Source organism: Musca autumnalis, unplaced genomic scaffold, assembly GCF_047663935.1.
Source record: "Musca autumnalis isolate F117 unplaced genomic scaffold, ASM4766393v1 scaffold_5, whole genome shotgun sequence".
NCBI classification, from domain to species: domain Eukaryota; kingdom Metazoa; phylum Arthropoda; class Insecta; order Diptera; family Muscidae; genus Musca; species Musca autumnalis.
The window spans coordinates 143,525,165-143,544,015 of NW_027412088.1; the positions used below are offsets into that span (position 1 = coordinate 143,525,165).

General features: G+C 33.8%; 1 protein-coding gene across 1 annotated transcript in view; it reads right to left on the bottom strand.

Moving 5' to 3' along the window:
* The window catches only part of so (SIX homeobox 1 protein sine oculis), an 89,626-nt gene extending 71,505 nt beyond the window's left edge, over positions 1–18,121 (bottom strand). Inside the window, exon 1 of the mRNA XM_073957108.1 lies at positions 17,431–18,121. The gene's annotated coding sequence lies outside the window, so the exon portion shown is untranslated. The remainder of the gene's footprint in view (positions 1–17,430) is intronic.
* Positions 18,122–18,851: the final 730 nt, after the last annotated feature.

Here is an 18,851-nt window from a genome sequence, read left to right on the forward strand (position 1 = left end):
AATCCTCGAATAGCCCTAAACTACACATATGTAAGTGGAAATTTTGAACATTTGTGAGGGAGGCAACCGAAGGTGTTGTCCGATATAGTCTATCTTTACTTGATTTATGTTTCGATCATATCGTGCCCACCAACAATTTTTGTTTTTTTTTGTCGTAGGATTTTTAGTGCTTTCGATTCATTATGCCAGCAGGTATGTTTTTGCCCATAAAAAATATATCGTTGTAATCGGAATACAAGTACAACCTTCGATGAAAAATTAAAAAAAAAAAAAAAAAAACAAAACCTTGAACAGCGCTTAAGCCTCACGTTTGTGAGGAATGTCTTGCCCGATGTATTATTCGAACCTGATCGTTTCCTGGAAGGAATATAACGATGTGCAAGGGTTCGACCAAAGTCAATCACTCCAATTGACAGTTATCGTGACCACCAGCCACTTTATTTCGTCACCGTAGAATTTTCAATGCTTTTGGACCATTGTATCCGGAAGCATGGACTTACTCAGGATAGGACTACCTTCAGTCAATTTTCAAAACAATCTGTGAACAGCCGTTAAACTGCACTAAGGCGAAAATTAGGGACTTTTGTGGTATCCGAAGGTTGGACTAAAGCAGGGCTGCGTTTCTTTGCAAAGAGAGTATACTCAGCGATCCCACTGAGTTGTCTTTGCATTTGCTTTTCTCCCTCACGTACACTATGCGTGAACAAAACCAAACAAAAAACATCATTTGGTTGTTGCTTTTTTCACTAATACATTCACACATGCATTCGTTTTGTCTATATATTCCTATGGTCGGTGCTGGACTAAAGCCAGTCACTCCTTTCGATAGTTATCGTGTCCACCAACCATTTAAATTTGTAGGATTTTTTGAGAGCTTTTGGGTGATTGATTATGTCGGGAGGCATGGACTTGCCAACGAAAAAATTATTTTATAATATTTTAATTATATCGTTGAAATCAGAATCCCAAGGACTACCTACGATGGAAATTTCAAAACAATCATCGAACAGCCCTTAAACTGCACTTAAGCAAAAATTTGAACTTTTGTGAGGAAGATGCCCTAAGGTGTTCTCCGACAGAGACCGTCTTAGAACTTGATATAGGTACGTTTGGAAGAAAATTTACGATGTTGTCCATCGGATGCTTAATTTGTAAATTGTAGTGCCCATCAGTCATTTTAGTTGGTGCCGACAGGGTCATTCATTTAGAGCCTTCAAGACATTATCTCAAGAAGTACGTACTTGCCGCCGAAACAAATTTTACCGGCGTAAAATGGATCGTGAGTAGAACCTGCTGAAAAAATTCATAACGATCTGAGAAGTGTTCCTAAACTACACTTGTGTCAAAAATTTTGTGGAGGATGTGCAAAGTGTGAAACAAATCGGTCACTATCTTCGAAAGTTATCGTGCAGACCATAAAGTGAAAAATTTTGAAATTTTGTGGGAAAGGGACCAACAGAAAAGGTCCGACATGGCATATTTTCTAACATGATCTAAGTTAGGACAAAATACAATGTGCAAAATTAAGACCGAATCGGTCGATCCTTTTTATTTATTATCATTCGTACCAACCACCCATTGTCTGAATGGGATTTCGTCCGAACATATTTGGGGTCGAAATCCATTATGTCGATTTCTCGCAATGTTAATAGTAATTTTCAACCCATTGTGTTTTACGATCCAGTGGAGATTGTTAATATTTACTGAGAGAACGCTTTTAAAGAATAAAAGAGCAACAACACCAATAAAATTAACGAGTGTGACTGAGTTGTGGTGTTGTTGTTGTCTCATCCTAACTGGATAGTCTTCTCCACACTATGGTGGAGTCCCCCAGAAAGCCTCCCTGATGTTGTTGCTGTTGTTTTTGTTATTGTTGCTTCTGTTGATAATAATGATTATGTGGTTGGTATTGAAATGTTGTTATTGTTGTTCGAAGATACTCAAAGATAAGTTATAAAACACTTAACATCACAGCAGGTTTTCATTTCAACCACAAAACAACAAAAATCAAATGACAACAACAAAAGAAAAACAAAGAATGACAAAGAACGGCACACAAACACATTGGCAAAACAAATCCCTACATATATGTATGTATGTAATTTTCAACATTCATTTGCATGAAATGAAATGCTGTGGCCCATATGATGAAAAATGACACATTTCGGTTTCGTTTTTTTTCTTTTGGCCAAAAAAGAAAATTTTATAAATTGGATGGAAAACAATTATGAATCAAAAAATAAAATTCTTAAAAAAGTGCCAAATTGCTACTTTGTAAACAGTTGTGAAGAAGAAAAAGGAATTGTCACACCCCTTTTCGTTTTGCAATGGGTGACAAACAACATCCCCCCACACCACATATCTATCGACGTGTATGACTCGCTGCTGCTGGGTGCATGGCTGCTGTTCAGGGGATGCCTTTCACTTTCATTGTGCAACATTTGCCATGGCAATAATGGCAGTGCGCCATCACATTTCAATTTTTATCTCATTTATCTGTTTCCAACAAAAACAGTAGCAACAACAATAACGAGAAATTCAAGAATCGTATATTCTTTTTAGGGAGAAGGGAAGGTAGAATCATAGATAGTTTGTTAGCCAACTTTAACGATAATAATGATCAGTTTCTTTGGCTTTTTTGTGTGATTTGGGATTGTGTGGGGAGGATGGGTGGAGAGGTTGGTTGGATGGGGTAGGGAAATTCTGCTACAAGTGTTTTATGTTCTGTGTCGTTTCGTTTTTCGGATTTTTATCTAAATGTCTTGTGTTTCGCTCAGTGATTCGAATGAATATTTTGTATTTGTTTTGTTCTTAATATCTGATGATTGGTATTTGTATTAGGGTGGATTGTGGATAAATGTTTGAACAGATCGACTATAAAAACAATGTTGATATTATCCAAATATCTTCGAAAACTTATGTACTTTATACAAATATCTTGAAAAAATTATCCACATTATTCAAAAATCTAAATATTTTAGAAAACTTATCCAAGTTATCCAAATATCTTCGATAACTTATCCACGTTATCCAAATATTATAAAAACCCTTATCCACGTTATCCAAATATTGAAAAAAAAATTCTCCTCGTCATGCAAATATTTGGAAAATTTATCCACGTTATCCAGATATTATAAACATCTTATTCACGTTATCCAAAAATTTTATAAAAAAACCTAACCTCGTTATCAAAATATCTTGGAAAACTTATTCAAACACCTAGAAAACTTATCAACATTATCCAAATATCTTGGAAAACTTATCAACATTATCCAAATATCTTGGAAAACTTATCCCCATTATCCAAACATCAAGGAAAACTTATCTACGTTATCCGAACATATTGAAAACTTATCCACATTATCTAAATAACTTGAAAACTTTATCTAAATTATCCAAACATCTTGGAAAACATAACCATATCTTGGAAAACTTATCCATATTATCCGAACAACTTGGACAACTTATCCATATTATCCAAACATTTTGGAAAACTTATCCACATCATCCAAATGTCGGAAAAAACTTATCCAGGTTACCCAAACATCTGACAAAATTTATCCGCAATATTCAAAAATCATGGAAAACTTATCCATATTATCCAAATATCTTGGAAAACTTATTAACGTTATCCAAATATCTTGAAAATTTATCCAAATATTATAGAAAATTTATCCACATTATCCAAACGTCTTGGAAAATTTATCCACATTCAAATATCTTGGAAAACTTATCGAAATATTTAGGGAAAATTATCCACATTATCCAAATATCTTGGAAAACTTATGCACATTATCCAAACCTCATGGAAAACTTATCCACTTTATCCAAAAGTAACGGAAAACTTATCCACTTTATCCGAATGTAATGGAAAGCTTATCAGCATTACCCAAATATTGTGGAAAAATTATGCAAACATTATGGAAAACTTATTCACATCATCCAAATGTCGAAAGAACTTATCCACGTTATTCAAACATCTGAAAAAAATTATCCGCAATATCCAAAACTCGTGGAAAATTTATCCACATTAACCAAACATCTTAGAAAACTTATTCACATTTTCCAAACATCTTGGAAAACTTATCGGTTATATCCAAACATCATGGAAAACTTATCCGCGCTATTTAATATCATGGAAACTTACATACCATACAACTTGAAATACGTATCATCTTATCTACCCAAACATCTTGGAAAACTTATGCACATTATCCAAACTTTTTGGACAACTTGTCCACATTATCCAAATATCTTAGAAAAAGTTTCGGCGTTATCAAATGTCTTGAAAAACTTATTCACGTTATTCAAATATTGTGAAAATTTATCCACGTCATCCAACCATCATGGAAAACTTTCCTTCAGAATGGGTCAACCGAAGCACCCTTTCTTTCAGGAAAGGTCAACCGAAGCACCCTTTCTTTCAAAAAGGGTCTATAGAAGTAGTCTTTCTTTCAGAAAGGGTCTAAAGAAGCAGCCTTTCTTTCAGAAAGGGATTATAGAAGCAGCCTTTCTTTCAGAAAGGGACTATAGAAGCAGCCTTTCTTTCAGGAAAGGTCAACCGAAGCACCCTTTCTTTCAAAAAGGGCATATAGAAGCAGTCTTTCTTTCAGAAAGGGCCTATAGAAGCAGTCTTTCTTTCAGAAAGGGTCTAAAGAAGCAGCCTTTCTTTTAGAAAGGGACTATAGAAGCAGAAACGGTCTATCGAAGCACCCCTTTTTCAGAAAGTGTTTATAGAAGCACCCTCTCTTTCAGAAAATGTCAACCGAAGCAACCTTTTCTCTCAGAAAGGGTAATTAAAATCAGCCTTTTCTCTCAGAGAGGGTCAATAAAAGCAGCCTTTTCTCTCAGAGAGGGTCAATAAAAGCAGCCTTTTTCAGAAACGGTCTATAGAAGCACCCTTTCGGAAACGGTCTATAGAAGCACCCTTTCGGAAACGGTCTATAGAAGCACCCTTTCTTTCAAAAACGGTCTATAGAAGCACCCTTTCTTTCATAAAGGGTCTATAGAAACACCTTTTCTTTCACAAAGGGTCTACAGAAGCACCCTTTCTATCAGAAAGGGTCTATAGAAGCACCCTTTGTTTCAGAAAGAGTCAATCAAAGCACCCTTTCTTTTAGAAACAACGCTTTCTTTCAAAAAGGGTCTGTAGAAGCACATTTTCTTTATTTCTTTCTTTCTTTCTTTCTTTCTTTCTTTCTTTCTTTCTTTCTTTCTTTCTTTCTTTCTTTTTTTCTTTCTTTCTTTCTTTCTTTCTTTCTTTCTTTCTTTCTTTCGGAAAGGTTCAATAGAAGCCACCCTTTCTTTCAGAATTTTTCCAAACGACTTGGAAAAATTATCCACATTTTCCAAACATCTTGGAAATCACTATCCACATTATCTGAACATCGTGGAAACCTTATCCCCATTATTCAAACATCATGGAACTTATACACATTGTCTAAGCATCAAGGAAAATTTATCCATGTTAGCCCAATAAGAAAGCATCTTGGAAAACTTAACCGTTCTTAAAATCTTATCCCTTTTATCCAAATAGCAAAAAAAGTTTTACCCTACCGTTTTCCCCACCCACCTTAATCCACATGCATACGAGTAGATATCATATGTATGCAAACTGAATACTATAAATTTTGCCATTATCATCAGTATTGTTGTTATTGATGTTGTTGTTGCATTTTTTAAAGTTGATATGTGTCATCGCTCTACCAAACAGCCCCACATAAAAAAAATCCTAGCAGGTGTATGAGAGATATTTTATCACTGATTAAGTCACAGACTAAGTGGAAAGAATAGACAACAACAGCAACAATGAAAACAATAACATAGAAGAACATTTTCATTTATTTTTAAAACAAATGACTTGTGTGTTATTTCATGAGAGAGACAAAAATACGAAGACATAGTACAATCATAAAAATTTATGCGATATTTTCTTTCTAATTTTGAAAGGGGTTAAAATAAAAAAAAAAAAATATGTGTATATAGAAAAATTAGCAAAAAGGTAGTTAGAGTCCCATAAATTATCAGGATGATTGTGCGGACATTTGGAAGAATTATTTGTTGTTTAAAATAAAATTTGCAAAAAATAATCTTACTGATCTGAAAGAAGGGGTGCCAAGTCTGCTTTTATAGACACTTTACAGACCTTTCTTAAAGAAAGAGCGTTCTTATAGACAATTTCTTAAAAGAAAGGGTGCTCTTATAGACCCTTTCTATAGACTCTTTCTGAAAGAAAAGGTGCTCTTAGAGACCCTTTCTGAAATAAAGGGTGCTCTTAGAAATCCTTTCTGAAAGAAAGGGTACTCTTAGAGACCCTTTTTGAAAGAAAGGATACTCTTAAGGGTGCTCTTATAGGCCCTTTTGAAATAAACGGTCATCTTAGAGACCCTATCTGAAATAAAAAGTGCTCTTAGACATCCTTTCTGAAATAAAAGGTGCTCTTAGATATCCTTTCTGAAATAAAAGGTGCTCTTAAAGACCCTTTCTGAAATAAAGGGTGCTCTTACAGACCTTTTCTGGAAGAAAGGGTGCTCTTAGAGACCCTTCGTGAAATAAAGGGTGCTCTTAGAGATCTTTTCTGAAATAAAAGGTGCTCTTAGAGACCCTTGCTGAAATAAAGGGTGCTCTTAGAGATCCTTTCTGAAAGAGAGGGTACTCTTAGAGACCCTTTCTGAAAGAAAGGGTTCTCTTATAGGTTCTTTTGAAATAAAGGGTCATTTTAGAGACCCTATCTGAAATAAAAGGTGCTCTTAGATATCCTTTCTGAAATAAAAGGTGCTCTTAAAGACCCTTTCTGAAATAAAGGGTGCTCTTACAGACCTTTTCTGGAAGAAAGGGTGCTCTTAGTGACCCTTTGTGAAATAAAGCGTGCTCTTAGTGACCCTTTGTGAAATAAAGGGTGCTCTTATAGACCCTTTTAGAAAGAAAGGGTACTCCTAGAGACCCTTTCTAAAAGAAAGGGTGCTCTTATAGGCCCTTTTGAAATAAAGGGTCATCTTAGAGACCCTATCTGAAATAAAAGGTTCTCTTACAGATCTTTTCTGGAAGAAAGGGTGCTCTTATAGACCATTTTTGAAAGAAAGGGTACTCTTAGAGACCCTTTCTAAAAGAAAGGGTGCTCTTATAGGCCCTTTTGAAATAAAGGGCCATCTTAGAGACCCTATCTGAAATAAAAGGTGCTCTTAGATATTCTTTCTGAAATAAAAGGTACTCTTAAAGACCCTTTCTGAAATAAGGGGTGCTCTTACAGACTTTTTCTGGAAGAAAGGGTGCTCTTAGAGACCCTTCGTGAAATAAAGGATGCACTTATAGGTCTTTTCTAAAATAAAAGGTGCTCTTATAGACCCTTTCTGAAATAAAAGGTGCTCAAGAGACCCTTTCTGAAATAATGCGTGCTTTTAGAGACCTTTTCTGAAAGAAAGGGTGCTCTTAGAGACCATTTCTGAAATAAAGGGTGCTCTAGAGACCTTTTCTGAAAGAAAGAGTGCTCTTAGAGACCCTTTCTGAAATAAAGGATGCTCTTAGAGACCCTTTCTGATATAAAGGATGCTCTTAGAGACCCTTTCGGAAATAAAGGATGCTCTTAGAGATCCTTGCTGAAACAATGGGTGCTCTTAGATACTCTTTCTGAAATAAAGGGTGCTCTGAGAGACCCTTTCTGAAATAAAGGGTGCTCTTATAGATCTTTCTGAAGTAAAGGGTGCTCTTAGAGACGCTTTCTGAAAGGAAGGGTGCTCTTAGAGACGCTTTCTGAAATAAAGGGTGCTCTTAGAGACCCTTTCTGAAATAATGAGTGCTCTTAGAGACCTTTTCTGAAGTAAAGGGTGCTCTTAGAGACCCTTTCTGAAAGAAAGGGTGCTCGTAGAGACCCTTTCTAAAATAATGGGTTCTCCTAGAGACCCTTTTTAAAAGATAGGTTGGTTCTATAGACCGTTTCTAACATTAAAAAAGAAAAATGTTTTTCATATAACGCCTTCGGAAATATTTCCGGACCAGTGTTTTTCCAATGACGATGATCACGTGTGACTGGATTGCATTTGAAATGCATTTTATGGGCCACTTATACATTACATTTTCCGCTCAAAATGATGTGTGTGCTGGTGCAAAATTTTATTACAATTTGAAATTTTATAGTTTTAAAAACAACATTAACAAAACAGAAACAGTTTTGAATATCCAAAAAAACGCAGACATTGAAATGCAAGCATTGTACAAGTTAAACAACAAGCATAACATGTTGTTAAATGGTTGTTTGATTGTGTTATTTATTGCCAGATGAAACAGCAACCAGAGGAACAAGCCAAAAAGTCATCTACAATATTCAAAATCCATGTAAGTTCTTCCTCAGCCGAGCCTCTCCCTCATTTCAAATAGAAAAAAATGTTAAATTGCCTTTGCCATAAATTTTTCCAAAAATAGTTGATCACAGAATTGCAGTAGCCGAACGGAACGAATCGGACGGATCGTTTGCAATGTGAATTAGAAACCGCAAATTTGAAAATTTGCACATTTACATGTATGTGTCAGAGATTGGCCAGCAGAGGATATGGCTTCCCCGCCATTTATAAGTAAACATTTGTTATTCATTCATCATTTTTATGTTGGATTTGTTTTTGGGCCACATGATTCCCTTACTTTTTTACGATGCTGTAGTTTTTGGTTTTTTGAGAATTGTTGTTGTTTTCAATCAAAAAATCCCATTTCATTACATTTTGGTGTTACTCAAATTTCGTGGCATGCATGAAGGAATCATTGCATGAATGAATGAACGAATGAATGGCTGAATAACTGAATGCTGGGCGGACTGGCTGGGGCTGATGGGCGACAACAAAGTGTCTTTTGAGACCGGCCGCCGGACATTCAATTCGAGATTGAAGGCATTTCAAATTGCTTGCCATGTGATTTTTTGTCAACAACAACATCAACAGTACTACAACATCAACTTTACAACAACATCAACTTTACAACAACACCATGAAGTATCAACATATTTTTTATCTTCCAAGAGATTTGATTTTCTTTTTTTGATAAATTTTCTTCATCATGTTTTTCTTGTTCTTCTTATTTTTTCTTTGATTGCATTCATGCTTCTTCTTTTTTTTCTCTGGCTGATGTTTCTCATTCTGTTAGAAATCTGTTTTAGTCGCTTGGCCTAATATTGTGGGCGTTATAATATCATTCATGGCAATGTGAAAATTCTGTTCTTTTACATTTTTTTCGTGTAATTCATTTTTCACTTTTCCAACTTGTCAAAGTAGCAACAAGATGAAGATGGAAGAAGGTTGTGAGGCATGTATTGAGGTGAATTTTGTTTTAAGTTCATTTGGCTGTTATGAAGTGTAAATTATTCAAAAATGTTTTGTCATAAATTTGATGGATTTGTTAGTTGGATCCTATTTTTATTTATTGTGAAGGTAATCTTTAAAATAGCAGCGTAAGATAAGATCGTTTTTGTTCCCACATGATTTTGTAGTGATGTTCGGACATTTTGAATGCATAATAAGTGAATTTTTGCAATATAATGTTTATGAGAACAAAAAAAAAAAAAAAAAGATTTTAATAAGATAAAAAGGAAAACCTTTTAACTCCTTTTCCGCAACAATATCTCTATAGGATTTCCAAAAGGTAGAGGCAAATAAATATGGTTAATTTAACAATATTTGAAGAGCAATATGTGTATTGTAAATATATTGTCGGATTCGGTATATAATATATTTCCCTACAAGAATTAATTTTTTTATTATAGTGGACGATATTATGTGTCCTGAATCTAAATACACTCAGAGAAGAGATATTGTTGAAACATTCATATTCTGGGAAATAAAATTGGAATATGTGAAAATATATATTGTTGCTTTAACCATGTATTTTGTTTAAGACACCATAAATACATTAACTATATTGGTGCAGCTACAACAAGGTATTGTTCTCTTCTCTCAATTCAACAATTTAAAGCTTTAGACCAATCATGTAATTTGTTCCTTGAACGGTATGTATGATCACATTAACCAATATCACACATTTCAGCAACCCATTTTTTGGGATGAAAATACTTTTTGTAAAACATGGTTGGGAAGAAGAAGACAATTTGTTTTTTTAAATGATTTTTATTATATTTCTCAATTTAGCTGCTTAGTTGTATTTTTTGGTTGAATGAACGATAGTATTTTCAGATTCGCAATAAAAGAAGAGGAAAAATATTTCTTCTCTGCTAGCATAAAGTTCACTCAATCTTTGGTATCGCTTTTATTTGACTTGGACACATCCGTCGGTCCGTCCACATCCAGCTATGGACTTTGAAATAGCCGAATTTTAGAACAACATTCCGTACATACTAAAGACAATATAATTTTGACAAGTTTAAAAAAATTATGTTTGGTTTTTTACCGTATTAGTCTTCTACAAAAATATGAAAAAATATTCTAATATATTCTATTCTTTTGTAATGGAAATAACATTTCACTGCGTGGCATAAGTATTTTGACAAAATTGTTCTATTGATTTTTAGACCTCAACAATAAAAATGTCTTACTTATATTTTTGATTATTATTAGTTACGGTAAAAATAATATATTTCACACACATATGTACCATTATGAACCCATTGACGGATCGATATTTCAAGGATATAGGGATATTCAAAAGATTTATCATTAAACAACATTTTCGATGGTTTTCTCCCATCTCGGAATATTTTGCGGATTTCGACTTTTTATGAGAGTAAGAACATTTTTTCTCTTAAAATGTGATATTTGAAGGAAATAACTTTAAGTTTGAACCTGAAATACGCGTCAAACGTGCTCCACAAAATCCAGCCTACCATAACAGTAGTGTTCTGCAAATGAATACATAACACTTCGATCAGTTTACTACCATGTTGTTATGAAAGATAGTTCAAAGTGCCAAAATATTTATTATAGTTCACATCATTAACGATTAAAATTAAATATCGCAGTGTTTTAAACGATGGATCAGACTATTCTAATGCCTGGCAGCATTTGAGCATGGAAATAGCATCAAAAGGACACTTATTTCACAAAGATACCCAACTTTTTGGTGGTTTTTTGACCCAAGCATACTGAAAACTGTATGTCACGACGAATTATGTTCAAATATATTTTTATCAGTCCACAATATGCTCTGCCACAATGATTGTGTTTGGTAAATGATTTTTATTGAAAATCTAATTAACAATTTTTTAGCTATGCCTCATCAACCGGCTGGAATGGCAAAATATGATTTCAAATTAATTTTTGTTCTAATGTCTGGAGGTTCTAGTCTTAATAGAGAACTTGTTTTGACATCTAAATTGCTCAGAAGATGAGGATTTGTGTGCATAAGTAAGATTAGATTTGTAATTCTACTCTATTTAGCGGAGAGCAACGTCTGTAATTTCACATTTTTCTGCCTAGATCGTGCATATTTACAGCGTTTTCAGTATTTTGATATTTGTTCGTTACAAAATAAATAGATAACTGCAGCAATATCTAATCATTAGTTACACTTATCACCGAAACTGTAATTTCAAATTTCGTTATGCCGGGCACTGTATAATAAAAATACATACATACATATAATACAATAAACAAAATAATATAAAACAATTTTTTTAAATTTAATTTTTTTTTAAGAATTTGAAAGTTTGTTCAAAAATTAAAAAAAGAACTCCTTGGGTTTTCATAAAACTCATATTGTAAAACAATGCCCATTTTGAAAAAAAAAATCAATAATTTATATGGAAAACGGTATGGAAAAAAACACCCATTTTTAAATTTAATTTAATTCAAGTTAATTTAACAAGTCCACCATGAAATACTCTGAGCTAATATGGAATTATTAGTTTTCTTTCTGTTGCGAAAGTAGCTACGCGACAATTTTAGGTGGAGAAGTTACTTGACTACTAGAAACACTAAATGCCAAATTATAGCTAATTAAGCCAGAAAATGTAGCCAAAACTGTCAAAATACCTAAAATCGGGCGGTACCGTCAATAATTTCTGGTGGAGAAGTTTCTTGGCCACTGGGAACCCTAAATGTCAAATTATAGCTAATTCGGTCTGAAAATGTGGTTAATAACGTCAAAATATCTGAAATCGGGGGGTACCGTTATATGGGGGCTATACCAAAGTGTTGACCGATATAGCCCATTTTCGTTCAAAATGTCGGCCGTGTAGCTCGACTCATTCGGAAGATAGCGTGTTTACAAATAGACGGACGGACATGGCTATATCGAGTTACGCTTCTTCTTTATTTGCCTATTCGTCATACGAATGTTGGTGACCATTACAATTACAAAGAAACAATGGATTCTAAATAAAAAAATTCAAATAAATTCATGGATTTTTCACAATATCGGCAAATATGTCTCTGCTTCTGGCTAAGTAGGTGTCCCACGTCTCGTATTCCAGTCCATTCTTGAATATTCGCTATCCAACTCAATTCCTTTCGGCCTTTAGGAGTTTTTCCTTATATTCTTAATTTTATGATATCCTGCAAGAGCTTGTATTTTGAATTCCTCATGATATGTCCAAGGTAGGCAGTTTTTCGTCTTTTGATGTTTATCATTATCTCTCTATTTCGATTCATTTTTCGAAGCACTTCATTGTTTGAACTAAGGCAGTCCATGGTATTTTTAAAATTCGGCGGTAGATCCACATTTCGAAGGATTCTAATTTCTTCACGTCTAATGATTTTATTGTCCATGCCTCCATAGCGTATAGTAAGGTTGACCATATATATGCATTTATAAATCTACATTTAGTTTCAAGATTTATATCATGGCTGGACAGAACTCTCTTGTATTTGAAAAACGAGTCTCTAGCAATTTCAATACGCCTTCTTATTTCCTTGGAGCAATCCCATTCGTCATTTAAAGTTATTCCGAGATATTTAATGTTTTGGACTTTTTCGATTGATAAATTTTGTATTTTAAGGGAAATATTGCTGTGGCAATTCTTCCTGCTCACAACCATATATTTTGTTTTTCTTGTGTTTATATTTAGTCCATATTGGTTGCTGCATGTCACCAATTTGTCCATTAATTCTTGCAGATTTGAGATACTATTAGCTAGTATTGTAGTATCATCAGCGTATAGTATGTTATTGATGTATCTACCACCAATGAGTATACCTTTTGAAGTTTTATTGATTGATTCTTCGAAGTCGTTGTGTAGACTCTGAAGCTTTTCGATTTCTTGACTCTGCAAATTTAGTTGTTTATTTTTGGCAATTCGGATTTCGGCTTTTATTTCCTTATTGATGTTGTGATACAATTCGTAATTTTGATTTTTATATTTGCGTCGCTGTTCCATTAATTGTAGTATTTCATTTGTCATCCAATAATTTTTATTTGGCTTATTGCTTTTGCCAAGGCTGTTTTCGGAGATTGATTTCATAGTATTTTTTGTTCTTTCCCACATGTTTTCCACATCGTGTCTATCAACATTAGATAGTTCTTCGTTTATCTTCTCTTTTATACTCGCTTTAATTCGTGGATCTCCTAGCAGTTCTGTGTTTAGCTTTTTCCTAGTCTTTTTCTTGGTAGTAGATAGTTTTATCTTAAGCTTCATTATTAGAAGTATATGATCTGATGGGAAATCTGCCCCAGGATATGTTGAGGTTTTTGCTATCGATGAGCTAAAGCGCCGATTTATTAATATATAATCTATTTGATTGCTTAAGATGTTTCCTGGTCTATCTTGTGGCGATTTCCAGGTGTATAATCTTATCGCTGGAAGGCTGAACATCGTGTTTGTCACTTTGAGGTTGAATTCTTGGCAGAACTGAATCAAGCGGTCCCTTCTTTCATTTTGTTCTCCTAGTCCATACGACCCTGCCAATTTTTGAGTTAAAATCACCTTGTACAATAGTAATTTCATGGGGCTTTGTTAGTTTCAACAACTATTCAATGTTTTTATAAAAAGTTTCTATTTCTTCTTTGCTTTTGTGGGCAGTTGGAGCATATACCTGTATGATATTTATATTTATTGGTTTAGTTTCCAGCTTTATAAGCATAGCTCTGTCAGATTTTGGGATGAATCCCCCGTTCAACAAATTTTGCTATGTTTTTTTTTCAGTATTACTCCAAGGCCATTTCTGTGATTTTTTTGTAAGATTTCCTGAATAGAACATTTTAGCGTTTCGAGTACATATATCGCCGCTGTCTGGCCACCAGGTTTCACATACGCCAAGAATATCTATATTAAGTCTGTCCATCTCGGATACCGTATTAGCTAATTTTCCAGCTTCATAGAGAATTCGTACATTCCAGGTTCCGATATTTAATTTGATTTTACCTCCGGGGAGTTACGCTGATCAAGAATATATATACTGATAATTTCGATGAGTTACAAACGGAATGACAAACTTAATATACCCTCCATATTATGGTGGAGGGTATAAAAAAGTGTTAAACAGGCGGAAAGGGACGGGTACAAAAGCATATATGGGCTGAAAGAAGACACTCTCGGTAATCTTGTTCCCTAAAAGTTCAACTCCAATACATTTGAGATTTTATTAAGGAAAAATAAAATAACTTACTTCGTGTAAACTCTATCGTAATTTATGAAAACGTTTCTTAAAGGCAACAATACTACCTAACGCAATGAACACAATATCTGTTATAGTTTCCGAGAAATAGCGATTTCTTTCTCCAGAAATTTGCAAAAATTACGAATTTTCAAAAATGGGAAAAATAGTTTGAACTAATTTTTTGGTTTCCTTAGTTTTACTATGACTTGTATTGAATCCTTAATAGAAATAAACAATCGGTGACTACAAAAAATTGGGGTTTTGGTCACGGAAAATCGATTTATGAACCATTGTGCGGCACGAACATAAATTACTGATGAGTACGATTACTTACGAATTGAATATCCGATTAGGCTGAAACTTTACACATATTAAACATTTTTCCCAAATTAAATTATTACCGACATTACTCTTTCTGGTCCTGTTTTCAGCGACATAATTGTACAAAAGCTATAAAAAATCCTATATTGGCCAATAAAAATGGTGGTCGCGATAAGGAGTAACTCACATTGGACCAAACTTTGCACATCGTAATAGTTTGAATATAGACTATGGGCCATTACCACATGTGTTCTTTTATTATCTGATGGATTTGCTAATGTAAAATAAACTAATTTGTAGGCATTAAAAATATAATTTTCACATTGAAAGTTAATGACAAGAAGTTCCTCCTTGAAATTCAATCATCACTTTTAACTTTAAGTTAGCCGGAACGCTATAAATCTGTTAGGTAAATCCAAACTATAACAAAAGAAGACTTATAATAATGGGGGTATATCGGCCAACTCCTTCCCGTAACTCTCGAAAAAAGTTTACAATTTTCGCTTAAGTGCCATTTTAGAATTTTTATTGGTTAATTCTGACTAAAACGATATAATTTTTTCACGGGCAAGTCATGCTTCCAAGGACTTAAAAAATCCTACATTGACCAACTAAAATGTCTGTTTGGCACAAAAAAATTACTTCCAAAATTAAATTCCTTCAGGCACCTCCTCTGCAAAAGATCAACACTTTTGAGCTTTTATTTAAAGGAAATTTATTACCAAAATGGGTGCATTTATTCTGAACGTCCAAATTCGTTAAGATTTCCAAAAGGCCACGAAATTCTAAAAACCCCTAAGTACATAATCGTTGAATAAAAAATTTATGAAATTTTTAAAATGTGGCGGAATTTCGTCTTGAAAAAATTCTATAGCAATAATTAAAAAAAATTAGATCACTTTTTTACCCTACACCTCACTGTGGTACGGGGTATTATGTCTTTGTGCATTTGTATGTAACATACAAAAGGAAACGAGATAGGTAGACCCATAGTTTCCGAGTCGATTTATGCATGTCCGTCCATTCGCAACGTACAGGTCGCATTTATTGCCCGATTCAGCTGAAAATTGGGGAATATCATTTTTTTTAGCCATATAAAGAATGCTATTGCTTTTGGTGAAATCGGTTCAGATTTGGATATAGCTCCCATATATATTTTCGGCCGATTTCACGTATTTGCTGCAACAAACACGCTATATATGTCCGATTTCGGTGAAATGTGGAATAAGTGAATGAATTCCGTCTATAAATAAATGTGCCCAATTATATCGAAATCGGTTCCATTTTGGATATAGCTCCTATATATATATTTTCGGCCGATTTCACGTATTTCCTGAACCAAACGGGATATTTATGTCCGATTTCAATGAAATTTAAAATGTGTGTCTGAATTCTAGAAATAAATGTGTTAGATTATTTCGAAATCGGTTCAGATTTGGATATAGCTCCCATATATATTTTCGCCCGATTTCACGTATTTGATGGACCAGAAACCCTATATCTCTCCAAATTTAATGAAATGTGAAATGTTTTAGGGTATCATGAAGTCGGCCCCGCCGACTTTGATCCTTTCCCTACTGGTTTTAAGATTTCTGTTTTATTTGGATAAATAATATATTACAATTCATAAGTCCCGCGAAGTGAGGTATTGTTTTAGATGCCTTATCTACCTTTTTCACTATTCTTTTTTGGCCATTTTCTGGATGTCGATTCCAAAAAGCTAATGACAGATATAACTTCTACCGACTTTAAAATTAAAATTTAGGTTATATTGAAAAGATTCTTGTCTTCATTCTGGAAGAAAGGGAGTCTGTATATTTTTTATTTTAGGAATTCTGTGACCTTAACAAAATCCCTTCACTGTTTTAGTTCAATTGATATTATTTTATTAAGCTATTGGCGTTGTTCCCTAAAAGTTCGGATCTTATATTTACGAAGCGGGCATTGGCAGAGAAAGTATTAAAATTGTTCCAAAATTTGTTTGCATTCTTCTCATGCTTTGCACATGCTATTATCTGCACATAGGGACCAATAATTTTGTTCAGATTACTTATAAGGATGCTTGTTAGCCTACTAATCTAAGTTTTATCCTCGTTTTGGTCTGTCTCCGCATAAGATTTTGGTGTCATTAAAATTGAATTTGGCTACTCCCTTTTATACCCGTTTGTACTTATCCGGATTAAATAAACTCAGTGCGTTTCAAATGTCAATTCCATAGCGTAAACGTCAAATAAATTCTCATAAACGAGGTTAATCCGGCAAAAAGCTCCAATGCAAACCCCGTTTTACCTATCTATGAGCAGCGTTCGTATAATATCCGTCTTTTCATCAAGGATAGCTAGAGTTAGTTTCCTCAAGGTGATATCCACCGATCTCAAGGTAATTTGAGAATATAATCCACCAATGTTGCTTTTCTGTTTCCAAATTTGTATACCATAGCAGTCTGTGGGCATTTTTTCTTCAACGACAGAAGTTCTTATCCAATAGTGTGTGATTTATGTACATATGTATGCCGTCGGCAATTTGAGTACTAAAATTCCCGCTAAACATTTCAGGTGTTTCTGTTTCTGTTTATATTTACCTTTAGTTGTTGATTGATTTCCGTTGTTATCCAAATGATTCCAATGATTTTGTAATATTTTTAAATTCTCTGAAGATATTTTTAAAAAAAATAAACTATTGCACTATTTTTAAATTTTCAAATTTCTTCTCTCAATTCGCAACAATGAAATAAGAAAATATTTTTCTTATTTTCGTTTATTTCTCTTTTTTATAAATTTCTTTTGTGCTCTTTTGTAAACAATTTTCAATTCTTTTGATTTTTATATATATTTTTTTGTATTGCCACACTTTTTTATGGATTCATTTTATTTTTTTTTTTTTAATTTCGTCACACTTATTTTTGATAGGTATTTTTATTTTTAACGTTTTTTTAATTAAACACACATTCATTCGTATTAAATTTATTTTTTTAAGAATTTTTTGTTTATTTTGGTATTTTCAGAGGACAATGCAAAAGAAAATAAAATACGAGACGTCGTCGCTTATCCGTTCCTTTTGTTTTTATCGTTTCGTTTAACCAACCACACGCCAAGACAGGAAACGTTAAACTAAAATTCACTCACTAGAAAAGATTTGCGCCGCTTCTCTTTATCGATTCATTCGTACGTTTACACAGCGCAAGAGAGAGCTAGCGAGAAAAAGAAGAAAACATCATATCAATACCCGTCGTTGGTTGTCTGTGTTGTCTTGCTTGTGGTAAATGTGTAACTAAATCGGCAACATACGATCGCATAGCCCAACACACAGGGCCAAAGAAGAGCTACACTCAAACACACAGCAGGAGTAAACAGTGAAGATAAATAAACAAACAATAGGGCACAATACACAAGCAACAATAACAACCCATTGCAATAATAAAGAAGTACCACGAAGAGAAGGAGAAACAACCACTCACACTCACCTTGACAATTCATTCATTACCATCATCATCACTTTATTATCTCTCCACAACCCCATTATTTTCTTACTTCTTTTCTTTTGGCCATAATCGTTAGGACTCCTTTTGTTTCTATTGTTATACTCTTCTTTCATGTGGGTAGGCGTGAAATTAACGGTAGTTGAATAGTTGTTGCAAAGAGAGTGAGAGTTCAATTATGACACTCACTGCTTTTCAAACTGTAGTATTATTTGGTGGAGAGAATGTTTGCGATTCTCATTGGATAATTGCGATGAGAAATATGGCGTTGAAAGAGTAAATATTTGCTCGTAGATTACAGTGTCGGTAATAAATTTAAGTACAATGTATAAAATAATGTTTCTCGGAGGAAATTAAAGATTGTGTGAAAACTTATGGTATTGAAAACAACAAACTTATTTTCAAGTTTTCTTTCATAATGGTAAAAACGCTCTAAAAAATCCTCGTAAGTGCACCTATTCTCTACATCCATTACACATTTCTGGCACACGGGGGTTCTTCTCTATGCCGTCACGGACCAAAAG